We start from the raw sequence: 20,470 nt of genomic DNA on the forward strand, positions 1-20,470 counted from the left end.
AAAGATGTGGCATTTTTATACAATGGAGTACTACTCAGCTATAAAAAAGATTGCATTGAGGCTTTTCTAGGTAAATGGATGTGACTTGAGACCATACTCAAAAGTGAAATAAATCAAACCCACATGTGTAAGTACCATATTGTCTCCCTAGTATAAGAAACTGAAAGAGTTAACAAGATACAAAATTTTCAATAAATGTTGTGAAAGGATAAGAAGCTGCTCAAAGGGATAAAAATAATTCAGGGAAAAGGAGAAAAGAAGGAAGGGAAAAGAAAAAAGATATAAATTTGTATACACACACTTATAAGATAGCTAAGATGATTATGCTAGTAATTCTATTAGTTCTTGGAACAAAACAGTTAACATTTATAGGGTTAGATCAATTTTGCATGCTTCTACCTGGTAATATGAGTAACTCTTTTGAAGAAAACTATGTAAAATACCAACTTTAGTTATGTTCCCACCACCTTGTTTTGAAAGCCTATATTGTCATTATTTTGGGCTCTTTGCCATTGTTATTTGCCTCTTTTGTTTCTTGTTTTTTGCACAGTTTGCTTTCGTTTTTTTCCCCTCTAATACAGAAAGAATGTATAGGCTTACTCATGTCTAGAATTTCTCCTAAAGAGTTTACAAGAACTGATTTTATTACGTGATGGTATGAACAGCTACTTTGAAGAAAACAAGGAATTATGGTAGACCTTGCTGATTTCCTATCATCTTGTTGTGAAGTCCAATAATGCTTTTATTTTTGGTTTTGATTGGTTTTAGTCTGTTTTGCATTATTTAATTTCAATATGTGTGAAGGTATAGGTAGCTATTTTGAGGAGAACAAGAGACATTATGGTAGCCACTGTTGATTTCCTGTTGTCTTGTTTTGAAATCCTGTGTTGATTGCATTGCTTTGTTCTGATCTGCTTTGTTCTGTTTTGTTTTATTCTCTTCAAAATGAAAAAAAAAATATATATATGTAGCAGCACACGATTGTCTTCCCCCTTGGCATGTATCTGATTTTTACAAGGATGGGATGCCAGTCATCCTAACAGTCTTGTAACTCAGTTATATTCTCTTCAAACATGTTTACATCCTGAAGTACTGGGGCTAAGATTTCAGCATAGGAATTTCAGGGGACATAATTTTAGCCCATGACCCCACCCTATCCTTTAATTGACTTTACTGACCTCTCATCTTCTTATCTAGAATATCTTTGCACACACAGGTGATGAGGAACATGCAACCTACCCTCAGAGTCTAAATCTGCCCCTAACTTGAAGACCATGAGTCCCAGATTATTTCCAGCAGAAACTGATTGAGCTCTTTGGCTTCCCGTGTGACATTTTTTTTTTTTTTTGGATTCTTTATCTCCAGTATTTTTATTTTTTTTAGTATTTTAGCTGATTTTTTTAGTATTTTAGCTGATTTAATGGACAACTTTCTAGACTTTTCACAGATGGAATTACAAAGGCAGTTTTCTTGAATCAGAACAACTCAAAGGCATCAGCTCACTCTTCTCTCTGGCAGCCAGCTTTTTAATCCCGGGTCACATGTCACTTTTAATCGTGGGCCTGATGCTCGAGTTCCCCTAGGGCCTAAATTTCACCCATGTAAATCCTCTCTTTCGGCAGCTGCAGAATTGTGTCAGGGAGAGTGATCTTCAGGTACACACTTTTACTGGAGAGAGCGGCTGAGCCTGACATGAACCGTGGAGTCCGTCATGTCTAATCGATCCGGTATTAGCACTGACAGGGCGTTCCTTGGGCAGACATTAACTGACAGAGACCAGTAGCTGTGAAAGAAGGACTTCGAGCCTGGGGCTGGAATGCTCTTACTTTTAAATAAGTGGGCAGTGTTTTCAAGAGGCAAAGCCCTGGAATGGCAGGGGTGATATAAAATACCCTAAATAGAATTCTCTCCCTTTATGTGCAATTTGGCCAGTGGCTTTTGGAGGTCTGATTAGAGATGGACTGGTTCTCTCAGAAAGCCTCAGACGCATTTCATGCTCATCCTGAGAAAGGTTCTCAATCATCCTCTGGGATTCTCAGAGTTCTCAGTAGGGTGAAACCCTCTATCACTTAGGTGAACCAAGAGTTCTTTTTCAACAAATATATTGCACTACAAAACTTTCAAACATACCGTAGCAGTTGGAAGGATTTTGTGGGGACATCCAGTGCAGATGGATTCTATTATTAATGTTTTACTATACTTGATTTATCTTGTATCTATGTATCTCTCTATCTAGCTATCAATCTATTTCATCTTTGGATGCACGTCAAAGCAAACTGAAGCCATCATTACACTTTCCCTAAATGCTTCTGCACGGAGCCAGAATTCAGTATTTGTTTACATTTTTTTCTTCTAGTGAAGTATACTTACAACGAAATACGTATCTCAGGTGTGTGTTTAGTTTTAACAAAAGCTTACCTAATCACTATCAAAATAGAATAGTATCAGAATTCATGCACCAACTCCCCATAACGAATATAATCAGTATGTGTTGCAAACACGCAGTAATGAAAATAAAACATGTAAAAGAAAGAAAAATCTTTAAAGAATGTTCTGTCTTGCTCTTTTCTAGTCAGTGATCCCCTTGCACCTTCCAGACAGATTTTATTCTTAAGACTTTTATCTCAGTTTTGTCTGTCTGCATCTTTGCCAACATGGAATCATGTACTATATACTCTTTTATATGCCTCCTGCTACTCAGTATAACATTTTGAAGCATATCTGTGGGATGTACAAGGGGTTCATCTATTTTTCCTTGTCAGCAGGATTATATTGGGTTAATACAATATGAGTAAGGTGTCTTTTTTAGCATTAGCAAAAGAGACCAAATTGACCACTGGAATTGTTACATAACTTTTTGCATCGCCATAGGCACATCGTCCTATTTTCAGATGCAACATCGATCTATCCATTCATTCATTCTTCCTTTCATTCAGCGTCTTTTCTATATGCATGAACTACCTGCCAGGCAATGTTCTACCACTCAGAATGAAACCTTAGGAGATATCCAGGTATGCCTTAAATATTTTAGTGAAAGAACTAGACAGACTAACAGATAGTTACAGAACGACGGTGTTAAAGTTAAGATGGAGGCTTACAGATAAAGAGGCAGATTAGTAAGCCTGGGAGAATTGGACAAGACTTTCAGGCCTATCAGGACAAAGGAAGACAAACAGTGCAATTGTTTCTGACAACATTCAGTGATGTGCTTAATAATGAGTGATACGATGCTGCAGCCTGCAGCTTCCTTCACTAAGTTCCAAAGTCCTCACTACAGAGCTCAACTGAGTGGAGCTGATTTTGAAAGAGGCCCTGCAAATTAAGGTACTCCTTAAAATCTACTCCCTGGAGCTGCTTGTCACATGTGAATTTATCTTCAACATCTATCTCACTGACTTGAGACTTTCCAAGGGAAAACGGTGGCTTGTATCAGGAGATTATTTCGCCCTCAAATTCATAGATGTCTTCTGAAAAGCTCTGTCAAGCTGACTCAATCAGCCAGGCTTTCTTAATTGTAACAATTCCAAAATGTACCAACTCCAACTTGCAATACTGGGTTTCTTCTGAGTCATTGGTAAGGTTGCCAAATAAATTATAAGGTACTCAATTAAATTTAAATTTCAAATAAACAATGCTGTTCTGAGGGGGCGGTGTCTCAAATATTACCTGGGATATAAGTATATCTTAAAATTTTATGTAGTTGATTTACATCAAAAAGTGATTAGTGATTTATGAAATCAAAATGTAAGTGGCCATTTTGTTATTTTGGCAACTCTACCCTTTAGGGAAAGAGAGTATTTGGCCAAGTGAACTTATCCATGATCAAAGCCAGTCTCCTCAAAGTTCAAATTAAAAAAAAAAAACCATGAAGGAAATGTAATTGTATTATTCACTTTCCAGTCTTTTAAACTAGAATATGTGAATCTAGTATAAAAGTTTCTTGGTAATTTGAAGTCATTAGTATATCAATTGTTGTAGTGTGTGAGGTACTCAAAGTTACTTGGGTATTCCTATTTGTCTCATTCAATAGTCTTTTAGATTTCATATTTGATGTTTTCCAGGACTGGAGATGTGACTCTGTGATAGAGCTCCTACCTTGCAGGCACAAGGTTCTGGGTTTGATCTCTATTACCACCAGAAACCAAAAAAAAAAAAAAAAAAAAAAAAAAAGATTCTAAGGGCTGGGCATATAGCTCAGTGGCACAGCATCTGCCTGGCAAGCCCAAGGTCCTGAGTTTGACTCCTGGTGTTCCCTGCTTCTCCCACAAGAAAGCCAATTCCCTTTTTATGATTAGGCTATCAATTATATCCACTTGTGGAAAGCAATGCTTATTTTCCCAAAGGTTAGAAACATTTCCTCTGCCTAAACTGATGTCAGTAAAACATGAGACACTCACTAGCAAAATACACAAAGATTATAGATTGGTATGGAAAAGATGAACTGGGTTTGCGGTAATTACTCAGCATTTCAGATTTTAAAACTAATTCTAGTTTTTAAATTTCATTTTCTCAGCACTTATTTACTCACTTACTCAAATAATGAATACTATTACCTATTTGAGGTTTATGCAGTCCTCTGCAGCTTTAGGATTTCATGAAGTAATGTAGATAATCTTTAGGAACATATTTTTAAGAGGCTGGAAGGTGATTAAAAGCTGAAAGATGCTATCCAAATATATTTTCCAAACACTGTATTCTTTCACTTTAAACAATGCCTGAATTCCACAAGTGGACTCTGACTGGCTCCTTTGCAATGCTATTTAAATGTGGAAAGCACAGTGTATTCTCACCTACGCCTTTCTTCAGAATGATTGTTGTAGTCAGGGGTTGTGAGAACAATTAAAATCAGGACATGGAATTCATAATATTATTTTATGATGGTCACTCAGAGTTAACATGAGAAAATGCAAGAAATCTATCCCCAACACCAAAGACAGAATATTCAACCTGGGGCCTGGATCCCACAGTAATGTCCTGAATGAGTCCAGATAAAGACTCAGAGCTCATGACAATGCCTCTCACAAGGCCAACTGGAGGTTTAGAGCCCACAAGAAGGACTCACACGATTCTCTTTTATGGATCCATGTTGGGAAGGCCAAGAGGTCAGCGGTCAAAGCCAGAAAGTCTATACCAGCAGGGTGAAGGAGCTGTGCTGATAGGTTGAGGGTTCTACACTGGAGCTGAGAAGTCACACTCAAGACAAAGACCAGGGCTTCCCTGAAAAGTACCACAGCCATCCTCAGTGACATGGAGGCCCCAGGCTTCTCCGGTGATAAGTACAGTTGAGTACATGCCAGGAAGCCAGCGTGAGGAGTTCATCCTGGAGATTAAGTTGATACATGTCTTCCCCTCCGGAGCCAGGAAGCAATGTTCCATGTAAGGACCAGAGCTTCTCGAGGAGAACCAATGGCTCAAACAGCAACACGTAGGGAAACCAGCAACGCCTCAACACCTCTCTTCTCCTTCTCCACGTCTCTACTTATGCTAGCAACTTTCTTTAGGTGAAACATCTATGCTCAGTGCCATGCTGATTTAATTCCACTGTCTATAACAATGGTCTTATGATTTACTTGGGTTTTAACAACATTTGGTTTTGGTGTCAATCTTTCAAACAAACAGAAAAAGAAAAAAAATTAGCTGTATCTTTCAAGGCAAGGACTCTGCTTTTGCAGGAAGTTATCCTGATGCTAATCTGCAGCAGTTCACATTTTCTCTGAAAACGTGTGCTGAGTCTTCAGTCCTCATGCATCAAAAAGTCACTGCTGGCAGTTATTCATAGAAGTTGGGGTTAACTTTCCCACTTCAAAATTCTTGAAAATATATCCATTAGATTACCTAAAAGATGCAGCCTACAGTAAACATGGCCAAAGTCTGATATGATGCTGTTTCGTGTGAGGGAAATGTCATCACTGTTTCAGTCGTAAATTGGATCTGCACATAAATCAGGGCAGACATAATTATACCGTGGGACTACCCACAGCGGTCCTGTTGTACTATAATAAAATAATGGAAGTAATCTTCTCAATAAAAAAAGGTTCATTTTACCTTACTCTTTCTGAAGTTTATATCCATGGTCCAATGGCTCCATTGTCTTGGGCAGTATCATGGTAGCAGCTTGAGGTGAGGAGGGGGCTAGGGTTCCAGTAACCTGACTTCTTCCTACTTGGCCCCACTTTTTAAAAGTTCCACTTTCAAGTAGCTCCACAGACTGGCAATAAACATTTAATACATGAGCCTTCGGGGATAAACCATAGGTCAGTTCTAGCTTCATTTGCTTGTATCAATGTCTGTATTTCACTTAGATTCCCTAGCTGGTCAAGTCCTATGTAGTGTCATGGTTTTTCCTGGAGAAGGAGTTACCCACCTTTCTAAAGTCAAAGTTCTGCTACAAAATAGTTCTCATATCTCAGTTTGTATCAAAATAACCCCAAGAGCTGTGAAAATACAGTTTTTTGGACCAGACTCCCCGAGATATTGAATGATCCTTCAGGAAGCACTCTTAGGCACATAAGTTTTACAATAATGAAAACAGTGTTAGTATTACTTTTATTCTGTGCACTAACCTGTGCATGACCACATGGGAGGCTCTCAATAAATATTTGATCAATGAATAAATTTAAGAAGATTGAAAAATGATGATGGCATATTGGTTCTGGTGAGCAGTTCAAAGGAATTTTAGGTGAAAACATTTTTATTAATATGAGAGATCCATTGAAGACAGTTTCCTTAAGGCTTTATCTTTGAATTGCAAATAAATATTATTGCCTTTTAAAGTATAGAAGTACTATACCAATACATAAATGATTCCAAGTTAATATAGTAAGATATTGTCCTGTCTCTTTTTCTCTCTGTCCCTCCTTTGCCTCAGTACTTCCCTCCCTTAATTTCTTCCTTCTCTTTTCCATTTATTCTTTTTTCTTTCTTTCCATCCTTCCTTTTATTTATTTTTATACATAAAGAAAGATCTAGGAAAATATTTGTTCACCATTCAATCTTTGAGTGATGAGATTTGGGATACTTTAAAAGTTTACATATTTCATGATTTTTTGTAACATGCTTATATTACCAAAATAAATCAGTAATTATTTAAATAAAAAGATATGCTTTTGAACAGATATTTTGAGTTAGAGTCAGTAAGAATACCTGATCTCAAAACCTACAAAGATGGGTGAGAAGTCAAGAGTACAGAAAACAGTTTTGCTGACCATGGCCTACATTTTCTTCTAAGGGATTCTCAGAAAGCCTCTGGTCTTATCTCAGATGGTGCATTTACTGGTCTAAAAAGTGTCTTTATCTGAACCCAATATTTAGGATTTGCCCCAAATGCCATATAGTCATGTACCATGCTTGTTAGTCCTTCCAGGCAGGCAGTCTGGAGTTCAAAGGATTAAGTTACAGACTCACTGTGGGTCTCTAGGTCTCTAGCACTGGGGTATGTCTGGAAACATGCAAATAAAAGGAAATAGTAGCTTAAGTTCTTTAGTAGGTGTGGGTATTATTCCTTGGAGCTTCTCTAGGAACTTGTCCCTTCTTCATGCTTTAAGAAAACATTGGCACCAGCGGGAAATTCAGACTGTATCCATTTCCATTCCCATTTTGCATTCCACTTCACTCTTTGCCACACTTTTTCACAAAATTTTTTTTATTTAAGGAGAAAAAGAAAAAAAAAAACAGAAAAAGGGTACAAGTAATACAAAATTTAAAAAATAAACAATAAAAAATCACTAGTTAATAGATTACATATTCTCATCTTAAAAATAGTCATTCATGCTACAAAATTGAAGCATATAAAGTGGACTTTCAAACAGTGAAAGTGCAAACAGTTTTGATCAATGATCCAAAGAACCTCAGTAATATGGTTACCTATCTTATACACTTAAACATATATGCAGTTATAACCTTTAGAGCACTTTCTTTTCTTTTCTTTTGTACGATGACAATTACACATTTTGGGTTTTATTACTCCCACAGTTCTTATTACTTTTTTTTGAAGAGAGTAAAACCAAATGCGACATACCAGAACAGAGTCAGTCAAATCAAAAGGATGGACATAATAGATAATGTAAAAACAAAATACAAGGTGATCAACAATTGTTAACGTACTGACTCTTGCTATTTTAAGAAGAATTGTCAGTTATAATAAAATTGAACAAAACAGTAAATAATAAAACCAAAGCATTGGAGACATTACAGGACTTTAAAAGAAGATAATAGTCAACCAGAATGGGTGTCATAATGAATCTTACTGTCTTCACAGTTTTGCCTATACTTTCGAACTTGGTACTATCAAGCAAAGCACAATAGGGGAAAATCAGTCAAAACAAGATGCTGAGGGAAATACAGGATTTCAAATCAAGTTAATAGGAAATCAAAGTAGGTTACTATAATGTATCCTGATATTTTTATTTATTTTTCCCTTAATTAAAAAGATAAAAAGAAAAAAGTAAATAATTAAAAAAAGTAAATAATTAAAAGTAAAAAGAGGACATAACAACAGAACAGCGCAAGTCAAAACATAACCATTTAAGAAAAATAGTGTTTCACCACAAGATATCCTGATGTAAAAATAGTTACCATAGTGTCTCTTTCCTTGAAATCTTTGAGTATAACTTCGTACACTGTAGCACCAAACATATCAAGACACTATAAAACCATTCAAGAGAATGACAGTATTACAGGATATTTAGAACCAATTAACAGAAAATGAACAATGGTTTCTGTATAATCTCCTTGTTTATAAAAGTTTTTACTTATATTATATTTTACTTATATTTTACTCATATATAATAAAATCCAATAAGATACAACCTTTTAAGACTGATGGAGACAGAAGAATACAAGTTTGATGGGACTTCAAAACAAAATGATACTAAATCAGTACTAGCTATTATGATGTCTTGTTTTCTCCAAAATAGCTGTTCCTACCATCCGATCTTCTCTGCCTCATTTCTGTTGAGCTCTTTTTCTGTCATTAGTTGTCAGTTTGTCTTCTTCATTTCACTTTCTGCTCCATTCATTTTGGCCTCTCTGCCACTATTTCTGGAATCTTGGAATTTTCCTATTTTAGAATATCCTGTAGTATTCTCTGTAAAGTTGAATTTGTGGTTGCAAATTCCCCTAGTTCTTCTTTATCCTGGAAGCACCTTGTTTTTCCATCAATTTCTAGGGACAGTTGTGCAGGATATATCAATCTTGGCTGGAGGTTATTATCTTTAAAAGCTTGAATTATTTTCCCCCCCATGCTCTTTTGTGATTTGATGGTTTGTGCCGAGAAGTCTGCTGTAATTCTGATGGGTGTTCCCTTGTAAGTGATCTGTTTCTTGTCTCTGATGGCTTTTAATATTCTGTTCTTATATTGGATTTCTGGAATTTTGATTATTATATGCCTGGGTGTAGCTCTGTTTGGGTTGTAGGTGGCTGGGGTCCTGTATGCCTTGTACAATTGAGTATCTTTACCATTTGCTAAATTAGGGAAATTCTCTTGATTATTTCTGTGAATAGCTTTTGTAGTCCATTTGTTTGTGTCCCTACTTCTTCTTTTATGTTCTTAATTCTTAAGTTATAGATTCTCTTATCGTCTTCTAGCCTTTGTATTGTTGCTGTTTGTTTTCTTGTTATTTTTAAGAAGTTTTTCATTTAATGCTCCCATATTACAAATCTGCCCTCCAGTTCAGATAATCTATCCTTAGTTTCTTTCAAGCTGTTATGCCAGTTTTCGATAGAGTTTTTAGTTTCTTGGTAATCTCTTTGAACCTGCTTCACATATTCTATGTTTTCTCTATTTTCTCCATCAAACAATTCTCCTCTTTTTTTCTGTTTTTCCATTCTACCATCTGTTTTTTCTTGGGCGGTATTTAGCATTTCTCTAACTATTCTACTTATATCTTGCTTCAGGTCATTAACAACTTCATTCCTGACCTCGTCTATGAGGCTCTGGAGATATCACTTTATATCTATTGGTGCCGTGTCTGCTATTGCATGTTTCTCAGGGTTGGGGGCCGAGGACCCTTTTTGTTGCTCCCTTTTCCCATATTTTTTGTTCCTTTTATACAAGCGAATATAAGAGGCCCAGTTTCTTTCTTTGTCAGTTACAGTTTGTTTGAATTGGGCCGGCTACGTGTTCCCGCCCACTGCATTGTACTAGGGAGACAGAAACCTGGGAAGCCTCTGCTGAGCCTGCCCCTCCAGGTCAGCCTACTGAAGGCTTCACTGCTGGGGTGCACCTCCAGGCACTGGGATCTGGTTTGGGCTAGCTTACTGGGTCTTAGTCAGTTGCATCACACAGGCCAGGCACTGCCCACCAATCCCACTTGAGAGGGGAATATGTGACTGAAGTCACTGCAACAACCTGTTCCGGCTAGTCTGCCCGATCCCAATATGTCTTTTGCTGAAGCCTCCTACTCTATGGAAGGGTCCCCACTCCGCTCACTCACCGCAGGGTGATACAGGGCTTCTGGACAGTCCCATTCTCAACTCCATTCACCGCTTCCCACTCTCAGAGCTTTCACGCCTCTCTCCTTGCTGCACCAATTGGGATGCAGCAGTGGCTGCAGGAAATTCAAATTGCAGCTTCCAGTGGCGCAGGGTCCAGCTTCCATGCTAGACCTTATCTGTTCCTGTTATATCACCGGGATTGCATTTCCAGTTGGTTTCTCTTAGTTTAGTTCATTCCTGGGTTGGCAAAGTATATCTCCCCTTTCTTAGGATTTCTCACCCAGCAACATTCCTGGATTTTAAGTGCGGTTTCTCAGATTGTCTCCGAAGCTGCTGCTATTTATCCGCCATGTTCTCCTGGAAGGCCTTTTCCACAAAATTTAAACTCTAGTTTTCTTTTCCTGGCTGATTCCAGATGCATTCTTCTTGAAAAGCTCTGTTCTGCCCGGTGCTTTCAGCCAGGAAGCACCACCCAGGTTATATTTCCAAAGTTAGATTCCTATCCTCTTCCCATGGAATGCCTTTCCATTACTCCTTGGTAGATCCCATAGTAACAAATCAATACTGTAAATTTATAAAACCCACATTCTTATTCCTCATAAAACATAGGAAATGGTAATCCTGAATATTCTTTGTAATTCAGTGGACTGGTGACAATTTCTGGTTAATATAACGTGGAGGATGGTGATAGAAAGTTCTTGACTAGCTTCTCAAATTTCCTGAGAAATCTTCTCAATTCTGTGCCATCACTAATTGTGAAGAAGATCCACTGAACATCAGTAAAGGAATTCTGAGTTAGTTGTAAACCCAAATATCGAGTTCAGTTATCCAACTATTGTTATCCTCTTTCTAGTTTTCCTCACAATCCAAAAAGCTATATATGTAATCCAATTGAGGTGTTATTGGAATCCCAGCCAGTTAATTCCAATCTACTACCACCAATCCAACCCAGGGTGAGATTAAAAACACAAGACATATTCCAAATTAAGGGCAGCCAAGGGGTCCTAAATCCAATCCCTGTGAGGACACATGGACACGTGGACAAAGGCCCTGATCCTACGCCTCTCCCAGAATTTATTATCTTGTGAAGAAGGGTCATGGCTCAAGGATGAGTGACAGTGAGGATGGTGGGAATTATGTGAGTAACTTGAGCTGGCTGGCCAGGTACAAGATTGGCATCTCTATAAATTGAAGAGATAAAGAAATGCAGAAAGATTAATTTACATAACCCAATTAGGGTAGCAGTGGAATTGTTTTGGGGGGCTATTGCTTCAGTTTCTGGTATACAAACTCTTATCTTGAGGCTCATTACCTGGTTAACATTCCGAAGCTATTTTTCCTAACATCTCGCATGCTCAATACTGTACGTGGAGACCACTATGCGAGGAAACAGGACTGTCTGTTGGCTATAGAGATTGCATAATAGCACATCAGCTGGCCTTATTTGCAATGCTTAGAACCAATTGAAGAGAGGAAAAATATCCTAGCCAGCTTTTTACATATCAGTATACGGAAATGAGTCTCCAAATAATCAAAGTCACAGTAATTGTTTTGGATTCAAAGGGAATCACTGGAGTTGTTTCTCACATTAGGGAATAGGAAAACACTAAATTGATATAACTCTGAATGCTAAATCTGTATAAAGAAGAACCACCCAACAGAGCTATCTGGCTAGGAACATTGAATTTTGCATAAACAGGAAACAAATGTTTCTTTTCTATTTAGCATTACACAATTTTTGTTCCTTCAAATAGAAACATCCCCAGCCTTGACTTAAACATCTATTCATTCTGCAAAACCTATATAAACACTTTCAATCTGTATCTCTTTTGAATACCACAGGTGAGGTTAACTCCAATTCATATCTCTTTTGGAAAGGTTCTTTTTGTTTTTTTTAGAAAGGTTCTTATCACAGTATATCATAAAATATTTCATTTCCCTTTCTCTCCTCATAAACTGGAAGCAGTTCAAGAGCAGGGATATTTTACTCATCTAGGTGGCCTTATTGAGGATCATTGTATCTGAACAACTTTAGGATCTTCTGGTAAATGATGGATCCTATTCTTGAAGAAAGATCTGTTTCACCGAACAGTGTGTTGTATATCATTTCACAGACAGAAGTAGAGGGACAAGAAACCTATATACAAAGAGTGTAGAGTGCAGGTCCAAGTCTCAGCAGTCTTCTTTGGGCAGTAGGAAGGCTCAAGATCATGAGGGATTGTTTATATTTTCATTCTCTTACCACTTTCAAGCATTAGGGCCATAGATGACCAGCCAAATATAGCCAGAGATGGAAATAAATTAGTAAAGTGGTTCAGCTTCCCAGAAAAAGACTGTAGAAGCCAATTGGGATGAATGCTATAGTTCCTGGATATCAGTGTGGGCAAGTGATGGTAGTTTCTCTCTTTGACCCAAAACCAGGAACCAGTGGTCACCGTAAATATTTCTTATCCAGATGTTTTTGTTCAATGCTTTTCTGAGCAGACTAGAGAAGACCTAAAATGCAGCTGCAGTGTCAGAGGATGGCAGATAGTAGTGGCTCAGGGGATCCATTTAATGGTGCGCGCTCTCTCTCTGGGATACACTACATGTATTACAAGACTTTCTGGGGTGAAGGTTCCAAATGTGCATGCTCAGCAATTTCTGAGTGTGCTGTCTCTCATTTTACTGTAACTTGAAAGTCAATGCATTTAGAAACTACAGTAGTTTTCTTCATGTTTAAATGAGGGTTTTAAAATAGCCTTTATTCTTAGAGAACTTTATTCCGGAGAGAACTCCATGACTGCTGGGGCCTGGCTTTCTCTGCCAGAAACATGGGGCATGGGATATATAGATAATTTCTGATTGGGGAAGCGCTTAGGGTGGGCATTGCTGACATGCAAGCAGCCGATTGGAATTTTCTTCCCATGCAAACAGGAGCTGGGGAAGAGGCAGGAAGTGGTAGGTGTTCCCGCTTTGGCCTTCTGCCTCCTAAGACCACCGCCATAATTTCTACTGAAGTAAGAACCTTTCAGTTTCCTTACTTCAACTCTTGATCTCTTTATCCTAATTGGCCACAAACTTGTGAAAAAAAAATGAACGATTATCCTGAATCATTTACCTAGAACTCAGCCTGGATTGTAAGCAAGTTGCAACTTCTAGGAAATCAGAGCAGCAAAATTATTGGAAAGCTTTTCTACATGGTTATGAAGTTTAAAAATGTCAATACCAGCTCAATGCACATGCATGGAGATCATGAACACTAATGAATATTTCAAGCCCATAAAATCAGTCCCTGAATTACACTATACATTTTTAGGTAATGCCTTATTTTATATTTGATGAGAAGGGTAAAAAGAGCTACAATATATAGAGAAATTTTGCAGGAAACAGATGAGCTACACTTCCTTTCCTTTGTTCATAATTCAGGGCTTTCCAGACTTAATGTACAATGTATCATTTTATCACTTACAACCTAACTATATTCCATGAATCTGATATACATCACATCGTATTCTTATTCAAATGGAATTTTTAGTAAACTATGCATTTCACAATAATTCATATTAATGTACATATTTTCTTGTAGCTATCATTCATTATGATTTATTAGGGTTAACTCACAAAGATTATATTTTGCAGTATTATAAAATGCATCATATCAAATCATATGATCATATCATGTGTAACAGGGTGAAAATATTATTATGTTAACAACTCATGCCAACAATCTAGTTAGGAAAGAAAGCTCTAGAAAACTTTTTGGAGCCAAGAAGAAATCCAAATATCATCTTTCATCAGTGCTATTAAAGAATAGAGGAGGTCAATAATTGATTAGAAAAAGAGAACAAGGAAGGATACATGTTAAGATAAGAAGTGGATCAAATGATGAAATAGGAGTCTGATGTTCAGTTTTTGAAGTTTAGCAACTTTTAGAAGCTTGATAAACTCAATTTTAAACTGTTGCTGTAATGTAATTTCTTTCATCTTCCTCAAATTATTACTATGGATATTTATACATTTTGCATTTACATCTTATTAGATGAGAATTTAGAAGAGTTGTGTGCATGGATGCAATATGAATGGGCTAACAAACTACGAGGTAACACTGTTCCATACTAACGTGTTCAGCTGAAGTGGGAGCCCAGAGCTTGGAAGAGGGGTAGGTGAGGATGTGATAGAAGTTGTGGGCTTCTTACAAAGCTGTGGACCTTGACTGGGTGTACAGTGGGGCTTCATTTCATCTCTCTTGTGAAGCAAGCGAATGTACAATAATATCTGGTACACATGTAATACAAAATCATGGGTAGAGAAAAAGACATAGAGGTGAAGGTCCTCACAGGTAGGCAGGATCTTAAGTTTAAATGTTTCATAGTTTAAAAAACTTAAAAAGCGGTCTATTTTGATACTGTGCACAAGCCAGTGGTAGGAAGAAGAGGGAGTGAGCTTTGCGAGTCCGTGGGAAGAAGTCACAGTTTTGAACACTGGCTTGGGTACAGAGTGAAAAGGAGGGAATCAAGGCTCACTCCGGCTGGCTCTGCTGGACATGGTACTCCACCAGAGCTCTGTGAAGTCTATTCTGGCACAGGGTTCATCAACAGGGTTTAGGAGAAATGACTCAATAACACGGAGAGACGGATATGTCAGGGGTTAGATTTCAGGGTAAAAGGCTACAAATGGTGAGTTAATTCTCTTAGGTTGAGTAAAACAAGGCCTGGTGTATAGAATAGAGAAGGTGGTAGTCCTGTACTCTGGTTGACTAGTTAACCCTTCTTGTGGATTCTGCTTCTTTCTGGTCATCAGCAGTTTTGAGAGTGGCTTTATAAAATACAGAAATAACCCTATAAATTCCACCTTGAAAATCAGGCAATGGGCTCCCTTTGCATCTGTGTTTGAGTTAAATGTGTTTTGTGTATGGAGCATATTGTTGAATTCCATTTCTTGATCCATTCTGCCAATCCGTTTCTTTTGATTGGTGAATTGAGACTGGTCATATCAATTGTTGTAACTGATAAGTATTGACTTATCCTTGTTATTATATTATTTTCTTGTTGTTAGTTACCTTTATTTCCCTTCTTTTAAAATGCTTGAGTTGCCTCGTAGATTCATTATATTGGGATTCTTGGAATTGTCTTTTTCTAGCATAACCTTCAGAACTTTTTGGAATTTGCTGGTTTGTTGGTCATGAATTTCTTCAAGTGCTCTTTATCATGTAGGTATCTTATTTCTTCATCAAGTTTTGAAACATAATTTTGTTGGGTACATCAATCTGGGTTGGAAGTTGCTTTCTTTTAGAACTTGAAATACATTAAGCTGTCTTTGCTTATTGGGTTTATATTGAGAAGTCTTCTATGATTCTGATGGGCTTTCCTTTATAGGTGATTTGTTTCTTGTCTTTAGCAGCCTGTAACATTCTGTTCTTGTGTTACTTGCTTCCTCTTGGGAATCCTCTCAAGCTCTTCCCTTTTTCCCTGCATCTGTCTCTGCCTGCCTATCTATCTATCTATCTATCTATCTATCTATCATCTATCATCTGTCCTCCTGTCATGATCCAGTTTATTTCTATTCAACTTTTATATCACATGCCAAACACCACGGTTTTCGCAAAGAATTTCTTGACTTCCAAGGTCAAGTTGTACAATCCAATTCTCACTCTGCCCTGCAGATTCCCTTTTTTGCATTTAATTTCCAACAGAGGAAGCTCTGCAGTGGATGTCATCTGAAGAATCCAGAAGGAAGTTCTTCAGTCTGAGAAATGCAGAGAGGTTTCAGCCAGGTCCACTGTGAAGGTCTCTTTGCATTGGGAGATCAGAATATCAAACTGAAACTGAGAAATTTTCCAGTCTTTGGGATTGATTGAAGAGTGATCTGATCTTCAAGGCCAATATCATAAAGTGAAGCATAAATATTACGAATATTTAAAAGTATTTTCCAAGAACTATGTAAAGAAATTTAATTTCAGACCATCAACTTTTATCTTAATTTGTTTCTAAAGTTAGGCTAACAGATAAGTCCCTTTGAATTATACTTTTTCATTTCATAATCTCTCATTTCCCATGAGAAGCATAAGGTACTAAAATATTATCATTGGGAATTTTATGATTGCACATTGAACTAACATGAAAAACTTTCAGGGCACCAAACAAAGGGATTTTTCAAAACTTTGAAAGATATTATTATTGTTATTTTTATTATTATTTGGCTACCAGGAATTGAACTCAAGACATCATGCTTTCCAAGCAGATGCTGTGCCACTTAGCTAAATCCTCAGTCTGAAAATTATCTTTAAATATAAATCACTATGTAATTGGTACCTAACTCAATTGCAATAATTATCTTCAGTAACAGTGGTTAAGAAAAAAAAAGCTCCCACCTCTGTGCACTTGATTTTGTGAACAAATTTTCTAAGTATTTGTCTCTTAAAAAAAGAGACACTTAAAAATATCAGCACTGAAACCTCTTTTTTTATGGAATTAGTAGAACTACACTTAGAAGTATAAACAACCTCCTGGATCCAACTCATTAAGAAACATACATCCAATATGATTGGGTTATTCCTACTTAAATGAATACTTATCAAAATGTATACTTTATCTGCCTGCTTTAATCTATGGTTTAGTAATAACAATAATAATGCTTCCATATAGAATAAATTATCTTTAATACTTGGAACTATACAGTGCTAGGAATTACAAGTAAAAATTTAAAAGTCTATTTATTTACATATTTTTGATCAATAAAAGCATTTTTAAATATCAAAATGTGTTTCATGAATTTAAACTCTCTGATGGTTACAGAAGTAGTTGTTCACTTTTTAAGTGGATGGTGGAGGACAAACCTGCTGTGATTATTTTTGACTAGTTTTAGAGGGTACTTCAAGGTTTCGTTGAGCAATTTCAATATTTTAGTATACTAGAAATGGTATCCTCTGCCAGGAGGCTCCAAACTTTGAGTTCCTTTGAAAGTAAGCTAATGGTATGAAGGTTACTACTCCAAGCTGAGGTTCCCAATGGACTAAAAATTTCTGACCCACTCTGCTTCTTGGCAAAGGGTATCACTGATCCCAGGAGAGGCATGTGGCATCCCAGGAGGACCCCTCTCAAAGTGCCATTCTTATGAACTCCTCAGATCACAAATGCTCTCAACATTAGAAATTTTTTTTTTGGATTTGAGCACCTTAAGCCCTTTCCTCCGGGAAGATTTCCCTGGCCATCCCTGGTCAGATCCAGGGAGGCTCCTCTGCTGAACAATTTTAGAGCCTTCTGCTGTTTCCGCAGAACCCTTATTCTGTTTCATAATTCTGCATTAAAAAGGACTTTACCCAGGCTGTTAGGAGACTGTGAGCACTCAGACCTTGCCTGTCCTTACACTTATATCTTTAACATCTAGCACAGGGCTTGAAGCTTCAGAGAAACCCAGTAATTATTGAATAAATAGATGAACTGAACAAAACTTTCATTGGTCAAAATGCAAGTACCCTCCCAGAAACAATACTCCCATATAATATTCATATATGTGAACCTATTTCCTAACCCATAAGGTTAATTGTGCACTTATTATGTACTATGTAACTTGCACATGGCTGGCAGGAAGGTGTTAAAGACTTTGTTGAGTGTTACTTGGAGAACTAATGACTCCTTGTGGTAGGCAGACGTTTGATGTCATTTGAGTCACAGTGATGATTTCTTGTTGTAAACCTAGGGAATTCCTCGGAAAGGAAAATGTTGGATTGTTGAGCTCTGTGTCAGGTACTATCTTAGTGACAACCAGCCAGGACATTCTGAATCTAGGAGATGGATAGATGACTTTTCTCAGGATAATGGATAATGGTATTAGATAAAAAGATAAACCGTGGAAGCACAAAAACAAAGAAGAAATACAGATAAGCAGAGACAGAATTTCTGCTCTGACTGCAGAAAGCATTTCTAACTCTTGGGTGGTATTCTCTGTGTCTTCATATAGGGGAGCCAAATAAACAGGAGGGCTCTTTCCAGCACGGACATGTAGCACAGTGGGGCGGGGCTCTCTGCAGGGAGTAAACTCATTTAAGACAAAACTACTCGAAAGGAGATGAAGTGCTGGTGGTCAGAGGAAAGACAGATGAGCACAATTCAATGGAATTTGTTCTTGAATACTGACTCTGCAATTCTAGCACTGTTACTTTGGCAAATGACTTGACTTTTCTGAATCTCAGCTTCCTCATTAGTAAAATGGGATTTTGCAATACTCCCTAAATGAGAGAATGAATAGGAAAGTGTTGGTTTCTCAAAAGGATGTTCAAGAAATATGTTTCATAACTGTTGACAGATGAAGGTCTCTATGAGAAGATTGAGGGCTGGTGCCTGGACACCCGTGAGCAGTTTACGGTGCTAAATAAGGTTGCCCATGGGTCTCGCCATGCCATGAGTGTATATGGCCATCTCCGAGAGTGGGCCAGGGTTTCCTAATCTTGAAACTATTGACAGGACTTGAAGCTTCAGAGAAACCCAGTAATTATTGAATAAATAGATGAACTGAACAAAACTTTCATTGGTCAAAATGCAAGTACCCTCCCAGAAACAATACTCCCATATAATATTCATATATGTGGGCCAGAAAGCTGTTTGCCATGGATGATAGAGTGAAGCGTATTGCAAGATATTTAGCAGCATCCCTTGGCTCTACATCTAATTACATGCCAGTAACACCTTCACTTCAAGTTGTGACAACTATAAATGTCTCCAGACTGTGCCAAGGTATCTTAGGGAGAAAAATTAGAAGCAAAAATTTAGGAGATGGATTTTTATGTAAGGAACTGTGTGTGTTTGTGTGCATACACACATGTATGTGTGTGTTTACATGTGAGTATTTATGCATGTGTGTGCACACACAACCTAATGAGGGAATCAAGGCTAGAGATTAAATGTGCTGATATCATAATGAGACAATACCTGAATTCTTATTTTTTAAAGTCCTCAGATGATTTATTATTGAAAAACAAAGTTTGAAACTGTGATTTAATTTTATCAAAATAGTGTATCTTCCCTTTATATCATTTCCTTCTAATACATTAATATTCTCTGTTTCTAGAACTTTCTCTCTATTAACTACTAGTTTCTTTGAGGATAGGAGCCATTTATTTTTCCATACCCTAGGTTCTCTAAAGGACTGGGCCCATATTTTTTGAATAAAGGCAGTACTGGTGCCTTTATTCAAAGATGACTTAGTAAAATGTCAGATAATTCTAGTATAGTTTAGAAATCACATGATTATTGTTACAGATATATTAAAATCAGTGGGGTCTTAATGACAAGGATGCTTCTTTGAGCATTTGCTAGGTAGGCTAAATTACTACAATATTTGTGGAAATGCAGAGATCTTATATCAACCCTAATAACTGACATTGAAATCTTTCTGACTGACTGGATTGACATAGGACTGGGGCAGAATATATGTGTGGGTAAAGATGCATTTAAGCAATTCTTAACTATAGAGTATGGAAAGAGTAATGATGGAAATATCAGAAACTGAGATTTGTTGAAGGCTAATTCAGTGCCAAACACCATACTGATGTTTTACATGTGTTATCCTGTTTAATCCTCACAATGATGAAAGTATTATCAACCCATTTTAAAACAGAGGCTTACTCCTTTGTGGTTAGTGCTTCTGTGAGATTCACCAGGGGCACCAAAGTAAAAATAACAATCTCAATCTTTCTATATAAATTGTATTTAACTAACCATCAAATAAATTTCTGGCATTTTAAAAAATAAAATAAAACAGAGGCTTAGAGAGGTTAGGCAACTAACTCAAATGGAATCACATGCCTACAAGTTTCAAGTGTCTGAATACATGTGGCAATCTCCACTGGCACAGTTAATTAGAAGTCTCCTTTGTCCTCAGTGGAAAGACCTGAATGGCCTTTCTGACCCCCCAACCTCCAGCACAGTGAACACAGCCCAGCCTCTGTATGCCTACAGCAAATCCCTCTGCTGCCTGAACCTGTTTGTGGTGTTGACAGGTTGCAGCACATGTGGCTTTGGCTGAGTGCCCACCCGATGCAGGGCCCCCACACTGT

Source organism: Cavia porcellus, unplaced genomic scaffold (genome assembly GCF_034190915.1).
Source record: "Cavia porcellus strain 051 isolate PalLab524CR breed Dunkin Hartley unplaced genomic scaffold, mCavPor4.1 scaffold_5, whole genome shotgun sequence".
NCBI classification, from domain to species: Eukaryota; Metazoa; Chordata; class Mammalia; order Rodentia; family Caviidae; genus Cavia; species Cavia porcellus.